General features: G+C 39.6%; 1 pseudogene; it reads right to left on the reverse strand.

Moving 5' to 3' along the window:
• LOC135098175 (Y+L amino acid transporter 2-like) overlaps positions 1 to 24,000 on the reverse strand; it is a 95,017-nt pseudogene that overhangs the window by 12,886 nt on the left and 58,131 nt on the right.

Raw genomic sequence — 24,000 nt, forward strand, 5'->3', positions numbered from 1 at the left:
CAGGCGAAACGCAATTGTATGTAAAATTACGATGAATGAGAGCATGTTACAATAAAATTTGGTATAATTCTACTGGCTGTTGTTCCATTGTTCAGTGCGGAAGAAAAGCCCCCGCTGTCCTGTCTGTCACGTGACACCAGCACCACCACGCGAATAGACCGTATTCAGAAACCCTTTTGTGCCGCACCTCAACGACATTCAAAAGGCTCTAGTTGAAGTGACACAGATTTTTAAGAGTGTTTTTTATAGTTTTTAGTGAGATACTAACGGGATTTTTACGCTATAAACAGGAAAAAAAAAAAAACACTCTTGAGGACCCAGCTAATCATCTGTGGCCTTTAAAAATAGTCGTGGTGAGAAAGCAAAGCGTTTTAGAATACCGGCCAAATTGTACCATGGTTTAGAGTCCGTGCTCAAGGCCGAGCCACCGGAACAAGGCGAGCAAGTGTGGACTAAACTCAGCTGTGTGACATCCGCTCAGCACCCCAGCTGCGTCAGATTTCCCGGCAAAAAACAAGGGCAATCGGCCAATCAGAGCGTCGCGTCGTGTTCCAGGCCTCAGATAACAACCGCAACGAAACTCTTAAAAAAAAAAAAAAAAAAAAAAACGCCTTCCATAATCTATGAAGGCGGAGGGGGAGGGGAGAGTAAGACGTCCCTAGTCCCCCACCCAACCCTCGCCCACCTGCAGGCACCACTTGGTTCATGCAGACAAATGAGGTCAACTGGCGCGGGAGGCGTGGTGAAGCTGAGGCGCGACAGAAGGCGGGAGGCAGGATGGCGGTGATGGTAGCCAGCTGGTGGAAGTAAGTGGCAGGGAAGAAGCAAAATATAAGGAAAGTAAGAGTGACAGGGAGGAAGGAAGTAATCTGGTGAACTTGTAAGCAGCAGCACGACATGGCGGTGGAGTCTTGGTTGTTGCCACAGAACGCCAACAACAATGAAGGATTTTTTTTTCTTTTTCTCCCACGCCGTTTTCCCTGTAGCTAAGAATTACTGTCATGTACGGGGCTGTCTTCATCTGCTCTTATCAAGATACACACATACACACGTTAAATGTTAATACGCACTTCTGACTGGAGAGAGAGAGAGAGAGAGAGAGAGAGAGAGAGAGAGAGAGGGAGAGAGAGAGAGAGAGAGAGAGAGAGAGAGAGAGAGAGAGAGAGAGAGAGAGAGAGAGAGAGATTTCAGGTAACCATTTCAACATTACATATACTCCAAGCAGCTAAAAACAATAAAAAAAAAAGTGTATTCCTTCATATCGCCCATTCATAATTTATCTTCGTCAGTGTCGGTTTTCCCTGTTCCCTGTTCTCCCTTCCTTGCGTTTCGTTATTCCGTTTTTCACATCTTGTATCCTTATTCTCCTACTCTCTTTCCTCTTTCCTCCCTCCTTTTTCCACTTTTTTACTATATTTTCTTCCTCAGTCTCGACTTCGTTTTCCTGTGTTTCCTCTTTCTCTTCCCTTCTTTCGTCTTGACTCAAAGTTTCCTTCTTTTCTTACCCATTTTCCCCTTCAATTCAGTTCTCTTTATTTTTCTTCGCACCAGTATTCGTGTCAGTTTTTATTTCCTCTCTTTGCAGATCTCTTATTTCTTCAAGTTTTTCTTCCTTCGTATCAAATTAATTTTCCACTCTTTCCTACATATCTCCTTTCTCAGTTGCATCACTCGCCACCTCACCTTCCCTCACGCGGCAAGGCAGAGGAGTAGTCGTGCGCACCTCAGTATGTCCTGTGAGCGACTGGAGGGTGGAGGGTGGATGAGATGTTTATTTCAATGAGGCAACAATAGCGACGATGCCAAGCAGCACACACGTGGAGAGAGAGAGAGAGAGAGAGAGAGAGAGAGAGAGAGAGAGAGAGAGAGAGAGAGAGAGAGAGAGAGAGAGAGAGAGAGAGAGAGAGAGAGAGAGAGAGAGAGAGAGAGAGACCATAATAGATGTGCGACGTAGGGTGTCATGATAATAAAGAAGAAAAATGCTTAGCCCTGATACACCTTCACCCACAACGTACAAAGTATACACAATAGCTTAAAGTCGAGTAACTCCTAATGTGCTCTGCGTTTTCCTTTAATCCTTTAAGGCCCGTCTTCAGAAACACTCTGCTCTCTCATCACGACTATTTTCAAAGGCCACAGCAATGACTAGCCAGGTTCTCAAGAGTGTTTCTCCCGTCAGTAATGTAGAAATCTTGTTTATTTATCACTAGAACCATAAAGACACCCTTAAAAACACCCTTAAAAAAATAGTGTAACTTCAAAATTAATAAAGCCTTTTGAAAGTAGTGGAGGTGCGGCGCAGAAGTGTTTCAGAATACAGACCTAAATTTTCTGCTCAGATAGGCTCTTAGCAGGTCACGGGCTGGGTGGGAGCTGATGGAGACCTCTTGACACCGTGGAAGAGAGTGCGGTATAAGGACCCCCTGACCGTGACTAAACATACTACTCAATCTGACCTCATAACATCTTTCTCAGACACATCCAGTCCATGCAAGTCGGTCCTCCTCGTGTCAGCCACCCCCGCCGTGCGTCACACTGGCCGTGTTCTGCCACGCTTTGTGTTCTCATCACGACAAATTGCAAAGGCCACCAAGATGATTTTCCGGGGTTTTCATGGGCACTTTTTCTCACCGATGATGCAAAGCCCTTGTTGAACTTTCCCTAGAACCATGAAAACACTGACGTACAAGCCTGGTAACTTCCACTGCAGCCTATCATGACGAGTAGAGATATGCTGATCGAGGCGTTTTGAGGCTGTAAGACCGTATTGTGAAACACATCTGCGCCGCACCTCCACTGCTTTCATAAGGCTTGAGTTGAAAAGACGTGCATTCAGTGACGGTATTATTGCGGCTCTAGTGACAGATTAACAAGATTTCTACATAAGCATCTGGATAAACACCTTTGAAAATAGTCGAAGTGAGAGCAGAGCGTTTCAAAATTACAGACCTATGACCCCATTCACTAACACGCGCGCACACACCCCAGTCTGTAAACACACAAACGCCTCACGTTATCAAAGGCACCGGTATCTCGGGTATCGCCGCATCATCAGGGACGTTACACATTAATAACAGACACCACTGCGTAGAATTCGTGACAGTATGTTGGCACGAGTACCTACGCATTATTATTTCTGTTACTATATATTATGTCTTAATATAGATGATGGGAGTGTGGAGGAGGAGGAGGAAGAGAAACACACGAGGACAAACGGAAGCAGACATGTTTGACTATCTGACTATCTAAAATGCAATAAAATAGGATAACCAAGACGAAGGCTCCTCCCCACCCACTGCTCCCTCCACCCAGGACGGATAGTAAAAAAAAATATATATAAATAAATTAATTAATAAATAAATAAATTTATTAATTAATAAATACATATATATATATATATATAAATTATATATATATATATATATATATATATATATATATATATATATATATATATATATATATATATATATATATATATATATATCATGTAATAATGAGAAACTAATGAAATTTTATATTGAAAAGACATTGTAAGTACCACTATTCCTACTTTTTTTCAGTCAGCAAGAACTTCAGTAAAGCAACGAAAGGAGGAGGAGGAGGAGGAGGAGGAGGAGGAGGAGAAGGAGGAGGAGGAGGAGGAGGAGGAGGAGGAGGAGGAGGAGGAGGAAGAGGAGGAGGAGGAAAGGAAGAAGGAGGAAGAGAAAGGACGATCAAATATATATGTCGCATATACAGGCTTGTCAAGCGAGAGGTGACTACACAAGCCACGCACACGCACGCACACACGCACGCACGGACACACACACGTCACGTGCCCAAAAGACGTGCACAGAAGCAAGGAAGAAAGGGTCACAGCCCCACGAATCCAGCAGTCTGCACTTCTTCAGTTGGGATCATATTGGATGATTTTTATTAAACTCCAAGGCTGCTCTCTGCCAATCGGTGAATTACGTAGTGCCAAATAAAATCCTCGCTTGAAAAGTCTTCAATTTTATACAATTCTGAGCTACAATGGAGTATTTCTGTGATTAACATTAGATTATTTTTATTAAGTTCAATAGCTGTTCTTTTACAATTATGTTACGTATTGTGTGTAGTAAAATCCTGCGCTTAAAATTCTCTACTTTTATGCAACTCTGCGCTACAATGGAATATTTTATCCCTCTCCCTAATTACCAGTCACTCTGAAATACCTTTAGTTGTTCTCTGAACTGGGAAGAAAATGCAAAATATATTCTTTTTCATCGTTAATTTTCTTGTAGATGGTCATAAAGACTTCACGCATTGCTTTTAGTGCTGCTAATTGTTCCGTGTAGCAGTGAAAGGGTTAAAACAGGTTCCAAGAGGCCGCTTGAATTCTACAGCAATGCAACACACAAACAAGAGTCGTAATTACGGAGGAGTAACCGACAGATGCGAAACGGCGATAAGTGCGCGGGAGGAAAGGACGTCAGAAACTACACGCGTGGATGGACGAAAACTAGAGTGGAGGTACAGTCACGCCCTCGTCAAGTAATACAGAAGCGGAAATACAGTGGTGGTCAGTTATGTAATACAGAAGTGGAAGTATACAGTCACTGCCAGTCACCAAATACATCACACTTCCTTCCACCGTGCCTAGCGTTCCTGCCTTAACCTTCACCTCATCGCCTCTGCTCCACCACACTCCCGTCCACCTCAATTTCATCTCCTCTGCCACACCACACTCCCTTCCACCGTGTTTAGCGTTCAGGTCTGTCCCTCAACTCAGGTGTGCTAAGAAACAATCACTTGTCTGGTGTTGTTGAGAGACTGTCAGCATCTGATGGAAGAACGTCACACTGAGGGAAACATGCAATATACGAGTACCTAGTGGAGCTAAAATTTATGTACAGAAGTTTACTCCATTTCTGACGAACACTGCGTGTGCCCAAGAACAAATTAAGAGCACACGAAAAGGGAGATAAATGTACGAATGAATGATTAAAAGTTAAATGAAACGGTGAATAAGAATGTGAAAATAAACAAATAAACAAATAAATAGACAGAAAAATATGTATATTAGAATGTTAAAATGCACAGAAAATTTCTTCTATTAAAAGACAATTTTATCTTCCTTTTGCAGAGAGAGAGAGAGAGAGAGAGAGAGAGAGAGAGAGAGAGAGAGAGAGAGAGAGAGAGAGAGAGAGAGAGAGAGGTTGTAGTTACGTCGCGTCACGTCACGGTAGGGGGAGAGGGGAGGGAAGGGGAGGAAGGGGAGAAGGAAGGACAGTATGCAGTTGTTGATGGGACGGAAGGAAGGGAAGGGGGAGGGGTAAGTGGATTATGTAAATGTCTAAATAAGTGCCAAGGAATAGTGGTACAGAGCCAAGGCTGCAAGTGCTCTCTCTCTCTCTCTCTCTCTCTCTCTCTCTCTCTCTCTCTCTCTCTCTCTCTCTCTCTCTCTCTCTCTCTCTCTCTTCCATTAACTTCATTTTTTCTTTTCTTCTTCGTTCGTAAAGAAAAAAAATTGTGTTATTTATCGTGTTTGTTCTTTCTTACTTGTTCTCTTCCTCGTGTTGTTTTCCATTATTCTTGTTATCTTCGTTTCTTCTTCTTCTCTCTTCTTTCTCTTCAACGTCTTTTATTTTGTCATTAACTCTCTCGCTGCTCTCTTGCCTCCTAATTTATCTTTTATTTCCTGCTACATTATCTCTGCCAGTTATCATCTCTTCTTTTTTTATCTCATTAGCTTAGTTCCCCCTCTCTCTCTCTCTCTCTCTCTCTCTCTCTCTCTCTCTCTCTCTCTCTCTCTCTCTCTCTCTCTCTCCATTTGTCCTACATCCTTCATTCTTCATTATCTCTGTCTCTCTTTCCTCTTCATTACTCCTGATTTCATCCTCTACTCGTATTTTCTTTTTTACGTAATTTTATCACCTCTTTACTTTCTCCCTTTTATTCTTCATGACTTCTTACTCTTTCTCCTAGTTTTTTGTTTTGTTTTGTTTTTGTTTTGACTCTCTCATCTTCTATAAGTTTCTTCTTTTTCTGCCCTTCTCTTCATAATTACGAACTTTTCTTCCCCCTCTTCCTTTCTCTCACTCATTCCTTCAGCTGCATATCCCTCGTTTATTTCTATTCTCTCTCTCTCTCTCTCTCTCTCTCTCTCTCTCTCTCTCTCTCTCTCTCTCTCTCTCTCTCTCTCTCTCTCTCTCTCTCTCTCTCTCTCTCTCTCTCTCTCTCTCTCTCTCTCTCTCTCTCTCTCTCTCTCTCTCTCTCTCTCTCACCAACCTTGTTTCTTATCTCCTCACAGAGTCCCTTCGAGACCCTCCACTTCTCCTCCTCCCCCTCCGCCTCTTCCTCCTCCTTCTCCTCCCTTTCCTCTTACGACCTTGCCCTCTTTCTGTCACCCTCTCCCTCGCTCCTTCCCTGCTCGTGTGTGTCACCAGAGAGCAGAGAGTGAGAGCAAACTCTTTCACCACCAAACATACAACGATACACTGTTAAGGTCTGTTCCTGAACATACACAAACATTACATACGTCTCGACAGATTAATCTCAGCACCGTCATGGCTTCATGTACTATGCACTGAGAGAGAGAGAGAGAGAGAGAGAGAGAGAGAGAGAGAGAGAGAGAGAGAGAGAGAGAGAGAGAGAGAGAGAGAGAGAGAGAGAGAGAGAGAGAGAGAGAGAGAGAGAGAGAGAGAGAGAGAGAGAGAGAGAGAGAGAGAGAGAGAGAGAGAGAGAGAGAGAGAGAGAGAGAGAGAGAGAGAGAGATGATGCAGAGCCCAGTAACACTCTTTCTTTTTGCGTATTATCAACGTTGCATGATTGAAGTACACTCGTGCAATTTTTTCCTGTGCTCTAGCTTTTCTCGGATTAGGCAGCAGAGGCGCTCGTTGTTGTGAGTAGATGTGGGTCTTCTTTAACTCTGAAACGCTTATGAGTGCAAACTGTCGCTCCGGAAAAAAACTGGTGGGCGAGTGGTGAGTGGGGACCAACTTGTGTGTGCTCTGCAATTGGACTGAAGCAATTACATTATTATCATCATCATTAGAAACAATAGTAATACCACCAACAACAACACTGACAATGCGTAAGAAAATAATAATTTTCTTTAAGCATTTTCTTTTCCAAACCAAGTGGTACGTGACGACGACGACGATGAAAACAACAACAACAACAACAACAACAACAACAACAACAACAACAACAACAACAACTATAATAGAAATTGCACTACGCCTCCCTATGGTCTATAAACAAACTAGAAAAAAAAAAGTTCTGTCTTGCTACGCCCCTTCGTTACTCATGGAGGAAAAGTGGCGGCAAGGCACGGTGGCAGCACGCTGATGGCTGCTGGCCTGACCCGGCAGTGGTCTGTGCGTGGCTGGACGGCGGCCACTCCATGTACGTGTATTACTTGGCATGGCACGTGGTGGTGAGGGGGAAAACTACGTCCAGGACAAGCATTACTGTATCGGTTCTCCTCTTCACACCCTCTCAAGTAGGTAGCAGCGGAGGTGTTTAGGAAGATCAAATACTGCTTTATCCCGTCTCTCTCTCTCTCTCTCTCTCTCTCTCTCTCTCTCTCTCTCTCTCTCTCTCTCTCTCTCTCTCTCTCTCTCTCTCTCTCTCTCTCTCTTTGGTCTTACGTATCATTACTAGGTGTGTACGACTTGGGAAATACATACAGGTAGTACTTCTGTATAGGTTCATTCTTTTATATCAGAATAGACTCAAAATATGTCTTAAGTTTATTGCTTTCACTCGTTTATATATCAATGTTTAATTCATCATTTTCCACGATAAATATAACTTTTATGCGGTGAATAGTATGTACTTGTATTACCTTCAGATTAGATAACATTTTTGTATGTTTGAAAGCACTTCTTAACCTTCAGTAGCATTTTTCCCCTTATTATTATTATCATTATTATTATTATTATTATTATTATTATTATTATTATTATTATTATTATTATTATTATCATTATTATTATTATTATTATTATTATCATCATCATCATTATTTTACGTTGCATAACACTTCCTTATGTTCAAATATATTCACTTGCATTAGAATGATCCTTCACTAAATCAAGCGACACCTTTCCGCGTGGAATGGCAGTAGTCTAGATTCAGTATCACTTTGTCACACTGTATGCATGTCAGTTATTGAGCGTCAGTATCAGTCTGTCAGTTTATCAGGATCAGTTCATCAATTCATCAGCATCAGATTGTCAGTTTATCAGCATCAGATTATCAGTTTATCAGCACCAGATTGTCAGTTTATCAACATCTGTTTATCACTTTATCAGCATCAGTTTGTCAATTTACCAGTAGCAGTTTCACATCGCAGGTCAGCTTATCAACGTTCAGCTGCTGCCCCATTTGAAGGCGGTTCTCTTCTTTACGGGGCAAGAGGAAGATTTCTTTTTTTTTTTAATGTGCAGTACTTTCTTTAATCCCTTGGCCAGTTTCCTTTACACGTTAAAATTAGAAGAAGAAAAAGAACAAGAACAAGAAAAACAAGAAGCAGAAGAGAACAACAACAAGAACGAGAAGAAGAAGAAAAGAAGAAAAGAAGAACAAGAAGAACAAGAAGAAGAAGAAGAAGAAGAAGAAAAGAAGAAAAGAAGAAGAAGAACAAGAAGAAGAAGAACAACAACAACAACAACAACAAAGGCACCTCTCAAGTCAGCTACCGTTACTCCCAAATCTTGGACGCACTGCTCAATCCGCCCACAACTTTCAGTCTCAGTTTTCTGGTTTCCGTCATTTCTTCAGTACAGTGCCTGCAGCTCACACGTGGCCGTCACACCATGGAACACACCTACCTATTTCCACCAATCATTTTTATCCATGAATTTGTCTAATCTTTCTCCCTAATGACTCGGAAATAACAACCTGATTACCGAGTCTATTCCATTTATCAGCCACTATCTGAGAAGCTATTCCTTCCTATCCCTATTTTAACCTTTTCGCTGCCATGGTTGTCTCTGGGTAACATTTTAACCTTTTCGCTGCCATGGTTGTCTCTGGGTAACATTTTAACCTTTTCGCTGCCATGGTTGTCTCTGGGTAACATTTTAACCTTTTCGCTGCCATGGTTGTCTCTGGGTAACATTTTAGCCTTTTCGCTGCCATGGTTGTCTCTGGGTAACATTCGAAACAACACAGGAACATAATTTGCAAGATTATAAGGAAGATAGAAAGAATAAGACGTTTATTTTCTATTTTCTATGCTATAAAACAAACTGATACACTGTAGTACAAAAAATGTCTTAAAATTGATAAGAGATTATGGGAAAAAATGTCTAGCACTGAAAAGGTTAAGTCTATCAAACTTGAACCCATTATTTCTTATCTTTTCCTTTTTTTTATGTAAAGGGTAACAAAAGGTTATAAAAAAGCCCACTGACGGTACCAATTCCCATAGACTACAGTTAAGAAAGGATCATTCAGAATGGTTCTGCTTTTATTTATTATCTAAATATTTATTTTAAGTAATTTTATCTTACTTGATCTCTTGTTCGTCTTCATTTTATTTTATTTTTTTTTTCATGACAAGATCTTTTAGCTCTTCCGTCAATAATCTTTTCTTATTGTTTTTTTCTAGAAGGTTTCTGAGTCTTTTTTTCTTTTTAATAAATAATTTTACCATTATTAATTTTTCGTTCTCCTTTATTTTTTTCATTCTTCCCTAGTAAGATCTTTCTTATTTTTTAAGGTTTCTGATTATATATATATATATATATATATATATATATATATATATATATATATATATATATATATATATATATATATATATATATATATAGAGAGAGAGAGAGAGAGAGAGAGAGAGAGAGAGAGAGAGAGAGAGAGAGAGAGAGAGAGAGAGAGAGAGAGAGAGAGAGAGAGAGAGAGAGCTTAATGTTACCTAATTCTTTATTTCTTTATTCTTTTTTGGAAAGGCGTTTTAGCTTTTCTATCAAATTTCTCTTCTTATTGGTTCTTTTAGGGAATTTGATTTTTTTTTTCATAAATAATTTAATCTTTTTTAATTCTTCACTCTATTTCATTATTCCTCCCTTGCCTTGTTTTGCGGTAATATTAACGGTTTCTTTTTTCTTTTATTTTTTATTGACAAAGATTATATATTCCTTCCTATTACACTCACGCTCCTTCTTTAATTTTCGTAATCATATTTACTGCTGTGTTACTGAGAACCGAGTAATTTCACATTCTATTTGTATTGAGTTCGTTACCTATTTTATTTATTTATTTATCTATTTATTTATATCGTTTCCGTGTGTAACATTTCTTTTCAAACACTGAGAAACCGATCTGAAGAGTCGAGCGAGGAGAAGCAGATGGTAATGGAATCCCCCCTAAAAATAATGCACTCAAGATACACACAACCCGTTATCAGGTGCGCCAAAAGTGATCTCCGAGACCCAAGTGGAGCTGAGTGGAAGACCTCCCTGTATGTTGCAATATTTCCCTCTACCTTTGATTGGAATCTTGCAGAAGAAAGGCTTCTCTGGTAAACTCTGGAACTCCCTGCCTACTTCTGTATTTCCATTTTCCTATGACTTGATTTCCATCGAGAGAGGTTTCAAGACACTTATACTTCAATTTTTGACTACCGCTTCTGACCCTGTTCTGGGACTGACATCTCAGTGGGCTTTTTTTTTTTTTTTTTTATTGGATTTTTGTTCCCCTTGGGCAGTGCACTGGAGTCGGTGAGGTACCAGTAATGTGGAGGCAGGCTAATGTAGTACCCATCTTTAAGATAGGAGATAAAACTTTAGCGTCTAATTATAGACCTGTTAGCTTAACTTCAGTTGTAGGTAAAATGTTAGAGTCAATAATAGCGAGGAACATTAGGGAACATTTAGACAAACATAACTTAAAATAAGTCACAGCATGGCTTCACGAAGGGGAAGTCTTGCCTGACAAACTTGTAAGTTTTTACAGTAAGGTGTACGAGGCAGTAAATAATGGTGATAGTTATGATATCTTATATCTGGACTTAAGTAAAGCATTTGACAAGGTACCCCATCAAAGGCTCCTGAGAAAGGTTAGGGCACACGGGATAGATGGGAAGGTGTTAGGCTGGATTGCGTCATGGCTTGGTAACAGGCGACAGAGAGTGGTAATAAACGGCTCGAAATCCGAGTGGGGTCATGTAATTAGTGGGGTACCACAGGGATCAGTATTAGGGCCATTGTTATTTCTAATATATATCAATGACTTGGATAGTGGAATTAGCAGTGATGTTAGTAAATTTGCGGATGACACAAAGATAGGTAGATTAATTAGGTCAGAATCGGATGCCATCGCCTTGCAGGCAGACTTAGATAGAATGAATGAATGGACGGATAGATGGCAAATGCAATTTAATATCAATAAATGCAAAGTGCTTAGCGTAGGTAGAGGAAACCCACACAATAGGCACACATTAAACAACCAAACTCTGGTATGTACAGGGTACGAGAAAGATTTAGGAGTTATAGTTAGATCTGAACTCCGTCTAGGGAAACAATGCATAGAAGCCAGAAACAAGGGAAATAGGGTAATAGGATTCATTTTTAGGAGTGTTAAAAGTAGAAGGCCGGAAGTAATATTAAAGTTATACTTGGCGCTGGTCAGACCTCATCTAGACTACGCTGTGCAGTTCTGGTCCCCACATTACAGGAAAGATATAGGTCTATTAGAATCAGTACAGAGGAGAATGACTAAAAGGATACAGGGGATGAGGAGTATTCCTTACGAGGCGAGGTTGAAGCTGTTAAATTTACATTCTCTAGAGAGACGTAGGTTAAGAGGGGACCTGATAGAAGTCTTTAAGTGGTATAAGGGTTATAACAAGGGAGATGTAAGCAAAATTCTTAGGATCAGCAACCAGGGTAGAACAAGAAATAACGGGTTAAAGCTTGAAAAATTTAGGTTTAGGAAGGAGATAGGAAAAAATTGGTTCTCAAATAGAGTGGTAGATGAGTGGAACGGACTCAGTAATCATGTAGTTAGTGCTAGGGCACTAGAGAGCTTTAAGAGAAGATTAGACAAGTTTATGGATGGGGATAACAGATGGAAATAGGTAGGTGTGTTTCATACAGGGACTGCCACGTGTAAGCCTGGTCGCTTCTTGCAGCTTCCCTTATTTCTTATGTTCTTATGTTTCTTATGTTCTTACATTCAGGTGAATACTTTTCTGACTGTACTCGAGTGATAGTCAAGCTGAGTGCGTAGTGCCTCCTAGGGAGCATGTATTCTATCCAAGGGTCCCTGGAAGTAGTGGGGTGCGAGGGAGTGGTAAGGGCATGGCATGGGCAGAGCATACGTGTGCATTGTACAATCAAAGATCTTTTAGGGAAGAAAATTATAAGTATGCAAGAAATCAATTTAATGAAGATTGAAGTATTTTAAAATCTATGTATTATATTAGTAGGTATATTTCACTGTGACGCAACTCGTGCTTCACGGTTTCGAGACATGGCATTTTGTTCTGCTACACATTTAACACGGACATAACATTAAGAACCGAGTAGCTATTCTCTTTGTTTTAGAATAGAGATGTAATACTTTTATTTACGTATCGTCAGTCTTCAATCAAGAAAAAAGGTCAAATATTCATGCAATTATCTTGTAACTGATCATCCGAGGAGTGACTGTACAGGAATTTCTCAAAAATTCCTGAAAGGGTGCATCAACTTCGTTGGCCAAGGTTAAACAACACTGCTACGCTCTACTGGGACTCACATTATATATATATATATATATATATATATATATATATATATATATATATATATATATATATATATATATATATATATATATATATATATATATATATATATATATATATATATAAATAACTTGCGTTGCCTCAACCCAGACCCTATCTTACATAAAAAAAAAAAAAAAAGGGCCTGAGTCAGCCGTGAGTGTCCTGCCTTTAAATCACCTGCATCTCATTCTGTTCGTTACGTCCATTTTTTCACTCCACCTTTGGTCTGGTTCACTTCCTTCATCCACAAGTGTTGCGTTCTTCGCTACTCAACTGCTTCTTTTTCATTAAATCTGATTTATTCAGGTATTCATGGCTAAGTAAAGCGTGTTAATAACCTTCTACAACATATATAACCTGTATTATTATTATTATTATTATTATTATTATTATTATTATTATTATTATTATTATTATTATTATTACTATTATTTATTAGCTCATGAATATGTTCTGATTTACAATTTTTCTTGACACATACGAGCACATGAACTGTGAAAAGGTTAATTTAAAGGGTGATGGGTGAGAGAGAGAGAGAGAGAGAGAGAGAGAGAGAGAGTTACGCAACGCACTTGTTTGGATGTAGACGTGTAGTCGTGTGTGTGTGTGTGTGTGTGTGTGTTAGGTTTTGAGACTGTGTGGTTACTCTCAAAAGGAAGGTTAGCGGTGATGGTGATGGTGGCGGTGGGCAAGGGTGGGCGAGGGAAGGCAGTGGGTGGGGAGGTGGTGGCGACAGTGACAGAGGCAGTAATGGTAGTGATGGTGGTGGTGGTGGTGGTGACATTGTGCGTAAGAAACTGGACATATGTTGGATATAACCGGTTGTCACTGAAGAGGAGGAGGAGGAGGAGGAGGAGGAGGAGAATAAAATATCACAGAAAGTAGGTGGGTAGACAGTTTGCATATATATATAGCACACCCCCCCAACCACTCCCCCCTCCACCATAAGACCCCTTCCCTACTACACCCACCACAACAACGAGAGAGAGAGAGAGAGAGAGAGAGAGAGAGAGAGAGAGAGAGAGAGAGAGAGAGAGAGAGAGAGAGAGAGAGAGAGGTGTCGTTAGGAGCAACAGCGTGGTAGTAATACTTCTAACTTGGCATCTCATCACATCCCCTACGCAACAGTCTTTTCTTAGCGTGCAAAAGTGATTCAACACACACGCTGGTGGTTCCTCTTGTGGCGTGGCAGTACACACACACACACACACACACACACACACACACACGTACCAATTTTTAACACCTGTGCTGATGATAACAGTGAATCCCAATAACCGCTTCACTCTTGCTACCACTCTCCGCCTCTCGAAAACAATGTATGAAAGAAAGGCGTGTATTCAGAAACACTGCTCTCACACCGCGACTATTTTTCCAAGGCCACATAAATGATTAAACGGGTTCTCACTAGTGTTTCTCCGGTTTATAATGTAGAAATATTGTTAAAATGTCACCAGAATCACAGAAACTTAAACTTAAATAACATATACTAGAGCCTTTTGAATGTAGTGGAGATGCATGCAAGAAGGATTTCAGAATCTCGGCCACAGTTCGTTGGTTGTGTTTTTAAGTTGGTGCTGTCTAGGTGTCTATGTTTTTTTTTTTTTTCTTCTTCTTTTTCTTTCGTTTTTTTTTTTTTTTTGCTTAATTTTCATTTACTTATTTATTTGTTTATTTCATTTTTTAGGGTGTGTAGTGGCAGTGGTAGTCTTTTTGATGTTGTTGTTGTCTTTATGAAGGTATGGATGAGGAAAAGTAGAGAAAAATAAATATATTGTCCATTCTTGACACTACTATAACAACAAAACACTATTACTGCTAATTACTACTACTACTACTACTACTACTACTACTACTATTACTTCCACTTATATCAATACCTGAACCATTACGAATGAAAACGACGAGTATAACTACCACTGCTGATCTGACGACGACAAGAACAAAAACTAGAACTTCCACTGCAACTACTACTACTGCTGCAACAACAACAATTACCACTGTTATCACCACCACCACCACCACCACTACCACCACCGCAGAACATCACGCAACACACACACACACACACACACACACAGAGGAAATACTCCGATAAAAAGTCTGTGTTTATCAGCTGCTAAGAAGAGCCAGAACACACCTCTCTTTGCCTCCCACCAGCTGATTCCTGCCGCGTGCTGAGGGAGCGGGAAGGTGGTGGTGGTGGTGGTGATGGGGTTGAGTAGGCTATGGCCCTTAATCCGAAACACTTTGCTCTCTCACCACGACTATTTTCAAAGGTCACACAGATGATTAGTCGGGTTCCTCAATACTGTTTCTTCTGTTAATTACAATGTATGAATCCTGTTAATCTGTCACTAGAACCAAGAAAACTAGAACCAAAGAAAAACTCGTCTGCCTTCAACTGTTAAAAAGCCTTTGGAATGTAGTGGAAATTCGACGCAAGTTTCCATTATTTAGTCCTATCGTTTTATCATTCTAGTGTATTTGTATGCATAGTTTTTTTTTTCTATACATATATTATTATTATTATTATTATTATTATTATTATTATTATTATTATTATTTTATTTATTTATTTATTTATTTATTTATTTATTTATTTTTTTGCTTACATATATCGAATTAAGGGGAAAGATACATGAACTTTAAGTCTAAAAATTCGCGTTGTCTGCTTGAATTTTGGATGCGTAAGATTATCCTTGCATGCAGATCTTGAATTACTACTGGTGGTGGTGGTGGTGGTGGTACTACTACTACTACTACTACTACTACTGTACTAACAACAACAACAACAACAACAACAACAACAACAACAACAACAAAAACAACAAAAACAACAACGACAACAACAACAACAACAACAACAACAACAACAACAACAACAACAACAACAACAACAACAACAACAACAACAACAATGCTAATGACACGTTATAGCTAGAATGCATAAAACCAGACAGACCCTCATAAATACAATACACTAGTGATGAACTATTGATATATGAGCAATTATATACAATGAGTACCTACATATACGAGTAATTGTTTATAAGATACCTGTACACTGACGACTTATGCGAAGTATACAGGTTTGATTGGTTAGCGTATTGTTAGGCTTGGTTCGTGCGAGAAATATATTTTTGTCATATTACGTTAAGTCTTTTGGATAATGGAGAAGAGAAAAGAAAAATAAAGAAAATACAATGTGTGAGAGAGAGAGAGAGAGAGAGAGAGAGAGAGAGAGAGAGAGAGAGAGAGAGAGAGAGAGAGAGAGAGAGAGAGTAATGGTAATAACTACGATAAATCTTTAATGCCCGTTTCTATTCTTATTCTTGTGACGCAAAGAGTTCCCGTATACCAGTGTCTCGTGAAGGCCTGTATCACTAACACTGCTGGACTCTCATAAGGATTATTTTCAAAGGCTACAGAAGTAATTAAACGGGTTCTCATGATGTTTTCTCCTACTGATGATGTTAACCCATTCACTGCGATACACGGCACAAACAGTACTAACAGCAATATATAGACTCTTTATAAGTGTAGACAAGAAAGAAAAGGCACAAAAAGAATAGATTTTGCAATTTCTACTTAGTAAAATATTTGCAGGTGGTGGTACAACAAGAAAAGGTATCTCTGATTGCTTTGTGATTAAAGAAAGACGTGTCAGGTAGCAGTGAAAGGGTTAAACTATACCTAGAATAATAAAAACATTTTAAAACTGGAGAATTTCCACAAGAGGCTTGAAACGTAATCGAAGTTATGACGATAAAACGTCTGCGAATACTGATATTTGTGTGATGGCTGCGTCCCGTGACAGAAGACAAAAAAAAAAAAAAAACTATAGCGAAAATTCAAACCAAGACTTAAATATAATAGTAGTGTTATGATACAGTTGGGAATACAGTGTGAACAAGTGTAAGGTTAAAAAATGTACTCACTTTTCAGATCTCAGATTTCCCGTGGCGTGAGATGGGAGCTGCCTGCAGGGAGAGAGAGAAAAAGGTTGTGGTCAGGTGTGCTCTTCCAATACGAGGACATAAACATTCTATTTTTCATATTTGTTAGAAGAAATTCACATGATTATCTATTTATGTTGAAGGAAATTAAGATTCTGTGCGCTTCATTACCAAAGGGAACTGATCACACGCATAGGCTACATCCCTGTAAGTACCTAATGTAGTGAACATCGCACGTACTGTTTGTCTCGTGCATTCTAGAGTACCGTATCTACTGCGGTAGTAAAACAATATAGATGATAAATATAGAAATAAGTAACCAAACTAAATAAGGTAACAAATAAAAATAAATGAAACCTAAAAAAAATAATAAAAAAAAAAAATCAGTGTGGGTCTGTTTCCTGCTACACACGTCCCACCAAAGCCAATTCTTTCTCTCACAGGCAAATCATCACCGCCACCACACTCAAGACTACAGTATGTGTGTACCCAAGGTCGCGTATTGTAATGCCACAGACAGCGAAACTCCGGTGTGCTGCGCGTGACTGATATTCAAAGGCGCCTCAAGAACGGGGACGGCTTTGTTAACTCGTACTTGTTTCTATGTTGTAAATTTTTCAAAGGCCAAATTCTTCCACGGCCTTCATTACTGCCGCTTGAGCAAGAGTAGAGTAGAGTAGTGACGCGTTTGGAAGGAGCAGCGCAGTTTAATATTCCGTAGCAAGGACTGTGTTGTTTTCGTATCTAAAGTACAGTGTTTTCCGTCATGTAAGGCGCGTGAACATAAGGTGTATGAGCATATGGTGCGTGAGAATTTAAGCAGTTCCAATCTGGGCGGAAAAACTAAAGAAAAAAATTATAAGTACCGTCTTTTCCGTTATATAAGGCACGTGAGCATAAGGCGCATTAGCATATAAGGTCCATATCAGTTTATACAATTCTAAACTGGGAGGAAAAACAAAATAAAACAAAATAATGGAAAAGAAAAGATAAAGGTAATCTCAGACCCCGCAGCTAAATGCCTCACACTTCAGCCGCTCCGCCCACGCACTGCTACAGGGCACTACATCCCTAACTGTTCATGTCCCCCTTATAAAAATTTTCACGCACAGGAAGCATGAAAATTTAGACTGACGCCCTCTGATGCTTCGCTGCGGGTTCTGTTACATTTAATGGTTTCCAGACGTGAGGTTGCCCAAAGTAATGACGTCAAATTCTACAAAAAAAGAAAAAGAAAGAAAAAGAAAGAAAGAAAGAAAAAATGTATCTGAAAACAAATAAATAACAGTATATCATAAATTACCTCCACATGACACACCACAGTTCATTCTTGGCCTCTGCGGAACTCTCAACAGAAAGCAGCCCATTAGTCCACATTCTTATATTCAATTTATCAACATGAAATTCAGTGGACTTTCTGACATCACTAGTTATTATTCTATTAGTACAGGGTAAAAAGTACAAATTTATGGATGGCAGCTACACACACGCCAGGAGAGAGAGAGAGAGAGAGAGAGAGAGAGAGAGAGAGAGAGAGAGAGAGAGAGAGAGATTTTCAAGGAATGAAGCAAAAATTACCAAACTTTATTCCCCAAAATAAAAACAAACATTGTATAATGTGCACAATGAAGTATTCATTAAAATATAATGATAATAATGATTGTTGACTATAATGTAATGTCATAATTGCAAGTCTCTCTTCTCATACACTGCAAGTATCAACGTATCTGACATTTTTGTTCCCTGTATATCATTTATTCACTTATTTAAAAAAAAACATTTACGTTCTAACTTATATACATTTTCTCTAATATAATCACATACATATATATTAACCCTTAAGTGGGAAGAATGTTATCATTCTCCTCATCACAGAACATGGAGAAAAATCAACAAAGATATATGCAGGTATACATCTCTGAACATTCTGCATATACTGTACATAAACATAGAAGCTTCCAAGAATATTGTCTCCCTTATCACCATACCAAGCAGTCTTTTTACAAAAAAAAAGAACAAAAAAAAGAAATACGAAGAGATAAAGAAAAACACAACCCAACAAACCACACCACACACACACACACACACACACACACACACTCCCATCAAAATGTCGTTGCTCTTCCCGTCAATGAAGATAGCGCGCGGAACTCACTGACTGCCCGGGAACAATGCGGCCGTGGAAAAATACGTGGATGAGAGATGCCTTAAAAATAATAACCTGAGAAGCTGTGTGTGTGTGTGTGTGTGTGTGTGTGTGTGTGTGTGTGTGTGTGTGTGTGTGTGTGTGTGTGTGTGTGTGTGTGTCTGTGTGTGTGTGTGTGTGTGTGTGTCCTACTACAGGGAACAAATATAACAATGGGGAAGTTTTTATAGAGTTTCTTGATATGTATAGAACATTTGAGATTTATTAGTTTATTCCGCTGATATCGTCCATTGGGAAAAGATTATTAGTTTAATATTTGCTTGAATCTTTACACACTCCGATGGTTCAGCTAATTAACTGGCAATGACTTCTGGATCGAGTGCCGTTTGATACGGTTCTCTCTCTCTCTCTCTCTCTCTCTCTCTCTCTCTCTCTCTCTCTCTCTCTCTCTCTCTCTCTCTCTCTCTCTCAACTGGCGTGTTTATTTGATTTTCATTCATATTTATGCAAAAGGAACAAGATGTTTTCTTGAGAGTGGCTTTTTCATTACATTTCCTCTGTGTGGGAAGATGCTGCGTTCAAACATCTCAGGGAATACTCGGTGGGGGAAAATATAGCGTACTGAAATGATCACAAGACTGCACGATTCTTCTTTATATTTAATATTTATAAATCTTTAACTGAGATAAACATACGATGTTTTATTTTATTTTTATTTATGCAAGAGGGTAACAAAAAATAGGAAACAAAAAAAGGCCAGGGAGTTCCAAGGCTTACCAGAATTTTTCAAGCAACGTACACTTTTTCTTTTCTGTCATCATTACAATCTCGGAAGGAGTTCAGAAATAATGTTATTACGAGGCCTTTCAGATTTCATGTATTTCAGTTTTGGAATGTATACCATAATTATATAAGTTCTTGTTCAGTTCCCAAATCACGCACCTTGATAACACAACACTGCGTTATACAGAAGCTGCATAAAGGATGACGAGTCTATGAAGGCAAGGCACAGAATGACTCCTCACTTCAGAGTATTCCTAAAGCAAACGTCTCACTTTCTCATTTGGATTACTGAAAATGGATGACCACTTAAGTTGGTAATATAAATGCTGCGTATAGATTTTTTTTTCGTCTAGTTTTCCCTGACAGACTAGGGAAAACTAGACGAAAAACAACAACAACAAAAAAAATAAATAAATAAATAAATAAATGAAAAAAAATGTTGCGTATAGTAAAATTAAATTATCCCCCCCCCCTCTCTCTCTCTCTCTCTCTCTCTCTCTCTCTCTCTCTCTCTCTCTCTCTCTCTCTCTCTCTCTCTCCAACATTCACCAAGTACCTCCTACCTTCCAGTTCCAGACACACTCCCGCCCTAAACTCAGGCGGAAAAGTGTGCCATGGATTAAGAGGGAAGCAAAATCTGAGACGTAAGGGGGAGCGATATGTATTGCCGGATTATATCACAGAGTGGAGGACCAACCATTGTGTGTCTTCATCCGAGGCTACCTTAGCTCACTACTCATTTCTGTTTTTTTCGCTGCCTCTCCCTCTCTTTCTCTCTCATCCCGTCTCTTTCTCTTCCTCTTCTCCTTCATTTTCACCCCTTTCCTTCTTTTTCTTTCTCCTTCATCCTTACTCTTTCTCTCCATCATTCTTCACTTTCTCCTCCATCCTCACCTCTCTCTCTCTCTCTCTCTCTCTCTCTCTCTCTCTCTCTCTCTCTCTCTCTCTCTCTCTCTCTCTCTCTCCTTCATCATCGTCTTTGTCTTCGTCTCCCTATCTTTCCTAATCATCCCCACCTCTTTCTCTCTCTGTCCCACTATTTCTGCATCTCCAATCCTATTTCCCTTCTGACAAAAAACCCACCAAAGCTCACCAACATTTTCTTCACTATATGTATAAACTTACCGGAGAAATACACATTCGAAATACACTAACAATAAAAAAAAAAAAAAAAAACATTCGCATATTCTTAAGTCCGTAAAAGTTTCTGAACTTTTGGGCGAAACAAAAAGATCAAGAGAGACTTTATGGTTCGGGAACGCTCGTATTAAAAAGTTCCCGTTTGGCGGTAAGGTTATTTCTTGAGCACAGCAACAACAATACCTTGGCGGGGTTGGGGCCGTGGTGGTGGTGGTGGTGATGGTGCGACAGTGAGTGATGAATGGGAGGTCAGGAGGCTGCACGCGGAAGAAAATGAGTCTGGTGAGAATCTTGGCTCTCAGATTGTTGTTTATGGTTTTAAATAAATTCCCAAACTCTCTCTCTCTCTCTCTCTCTCTCTCTCTCTCTCTCATTCCGTTTTCCTTTGTTACTTCATGTTGAGAGCGATGAGCCAGGCCAATTATAGGATGCAAAGACTGCACAGGAAATACTTGAGGTAGAAGTTTGAGAGTGGGCAGCCTTGCAGAGAAGACTTGCGAGGATCAGCCACAGACACGGCACCGGAAAGCTTCAGAAGAGGGAATGCTGCCACTGTATTCCCTTCACTGTCCTCTGGTTACTTTGTCTCAAAACGTCCTGTATTTGATCTCCTTGTCTCCCTCAGAACACCAGATACTCTTTTCTTCAACGTCTGCGCGTCAGATCTCGACTAATTGTAATACTTTTAACGAGAGTTATTAGGGTTTTCAATGGCGTCCTCATGTTTCCAGTGATAGTTTAACAAGGTTTCTGCATCATCAATATAGAGATTGCGCATAAGAATCTGAATAATTATCTTGCACTTGAGAGAACGTCACAGTGCCAACACAACAGGCAATGACGTCATCAGTGACCTGCTGCCGGGGCGTGCTGGGTACCTGTCGATGGGTTTTGGTGCACAGTTTAGTCTTACGCTTCTCGATGCACATCAACATAATCAACATCTATATAACGTCCACACGGATGGTGATGAGGATAACTAAACACATCGGCTCATATTTGTGACCTCGGTGTGTTCATTAATTCAGGCAATTTTAATAGACATTTATATAAACAAGTAAATAATTTTTGCTGAGCGATCGGCTCTCGTGGAACAAAACTCACTATACCTGCGATTTTCCGTTCACTTCTGAAATCATAAGATGATATTCTGAAGTGCCTCGGTGTCTTTTCTCACAGACTTGTAATGAGCTGTGGTGGAATTAAGAATTTTTTTTTTTTCATGATTTTAGTGACAGATTAATAAGAATTCTGCATCATCAATATGATAAAACATTAGAAATCGGGAAATCATGCCTTTGGCATTTACAATAGTCCTTATAGGAGAACATAACGCTTACAAATACAAGAATTCGTGTCGTTCGACTTACAATTTTCATTTTTTTTTTTTTTTTTTGTATTTCATATATACACACATCATCATTATCTTGGTTTTTATTTGACTTTTAATCTTAAGTCAAAATTTTCTTTTCCCTTTATTAAGTTTTTATTGATTTTTAGTAATGTAGACCGTGATATTTGTTATTAGTATGGGTAAGCAGTGAGTGTAACACTCCTCTACTTGTACTCACGACTGACAACAACACGTCAAAAGAGTTCACACTCACTGGATCGCGGCTTGTAAATATGTATGAGAATGATTGACCTTATAATGAAGTGACTCAGTGTCCCAATCAGTGGTGCAGTAATATCTAACGTCAGTCACGTCATTCCCACCACGGATGGTACAAATTACTTCCACGCTGATTAACTCTCAGGCTGCTGTGACTTTTCCTTAACCTTAATACAATTTTGTAGCGCAGGCTTGAAGTGTAATTACTGAAGTGAAAAAAAAAAAAAGTGGGCCCAAGGAGTTTAAACTTTTCAGCGCTTATAGTTCCAGTTTTTAGACCAATAAAATAACATGAGATTGATGAAATAAAGAAATTAGCTAATTAAAGTGGTCTTTTTTTCGATTTTTCTATTGCTGATACTTCTTGACAACGGCATTGACCGTTTGTCTCTGTTAGGTAGCCTTTCTTTTACCCATTTTGTTTGGCCTTGGTCGTTGTCTCTAATAAAAACACTCACTACCTATCGGTCAGAATGGTCAACAGAAATACGTGGAACAACGTAAGACCAGACTCACCTCGCACTGCCCCTTAAGTTATTGGAATACCTAGGCAGGAATACACAGGCGAGTGATTTTCATAAACTTTAGTGAAGATGACTGGCTTTCTGCTCCTTTGCGGCGGCGATTAGGTAATGGAAGGACGGCGAGCCCCGGCGAGCCAGCGTCTCTTCACTGCCAGCCACCACCATAAGCCTCAACGTCATGGGCTGTTCCCGAGGACTTGTTTGGCTAGCGGTGGAGGCTGCACGGCCATCTCTGCGTGTGTGTTGTTGTTGTTTCTGATATAGTGGTGGTGGTAGTAATAGTAGTAGTGGTAGGAGTAGTAGTAGTAGTAGTAGTAGTAGTAGTAGCAGTAGTGGTAGTAGTAGCTGCTGCTGTTGTTGTTGTTGTTGTTACTAAAGGAACTGTTGTTGTTGGTATTTCCCTTTTTGTTACATGTGGAGGTCAAAACGGACGCGACACACATTATAACAGGTGACAAAAGAAATGCATGACACAGCTTGCAACATGATGATTTAATGCATTTTCAGCAAACCTTCAATGTCACCCTGCAGGACACCCACACTCATAACTACCACAAATACTAATACAAATGACAAATATATGTAAAAAAAAAAGACAAATATTTCACATAAAAAAAAATAAATAAAAAATGCAGAAACGGTTGGCCATGCAAATACAGTGCGGAATAAAGTGATAAAGCAAAACGTAGAGAAACATTGCTTGAGAGATTGCCATTGTCACCGATAACCAAGGCCGATGTGTGGTGATGATGCTGACCACACACACACACACACACACACACACACACACACACACACACACACACACACACACACACACACACACACACACACACACACACATGTAGATACACATGTAGTAGTATACTAAATACGTGTGTGTGTGTGTGTGTGTGTGTGTGTGTGTGTGTGTGTGTGTGTGTGTGTGTGTGTGTGTGTGTGTGTGTGTGTGTGTGTGTGTGTGCATGTGTGTGTGTGTGTGTATGTGTGTGTGTGTGTGTGTGTGTGTGTGTGTGTGTGTTTGATGTCCAATACTCATCAACGTTAGTCTGACACCAACTAGCTTTTAACTCCCTGTCCACCTCTTC

Source organism: Scylla paramamosain, unplaced genomic scaffold (assembly GCF_035594125.1).
Source record: "Scylla paramamosain isolate STU-SP2022 unplaced genomic scaffold, ASM3559412v1 Contig49, whole genome shotgun sequence".
Taxonomy (NCBI): Eukaryota; Metazoa; Arthropoda; class Malacostraca; order Decapoda; family Portunidae; genus Scylla; species Scylla paramamosain.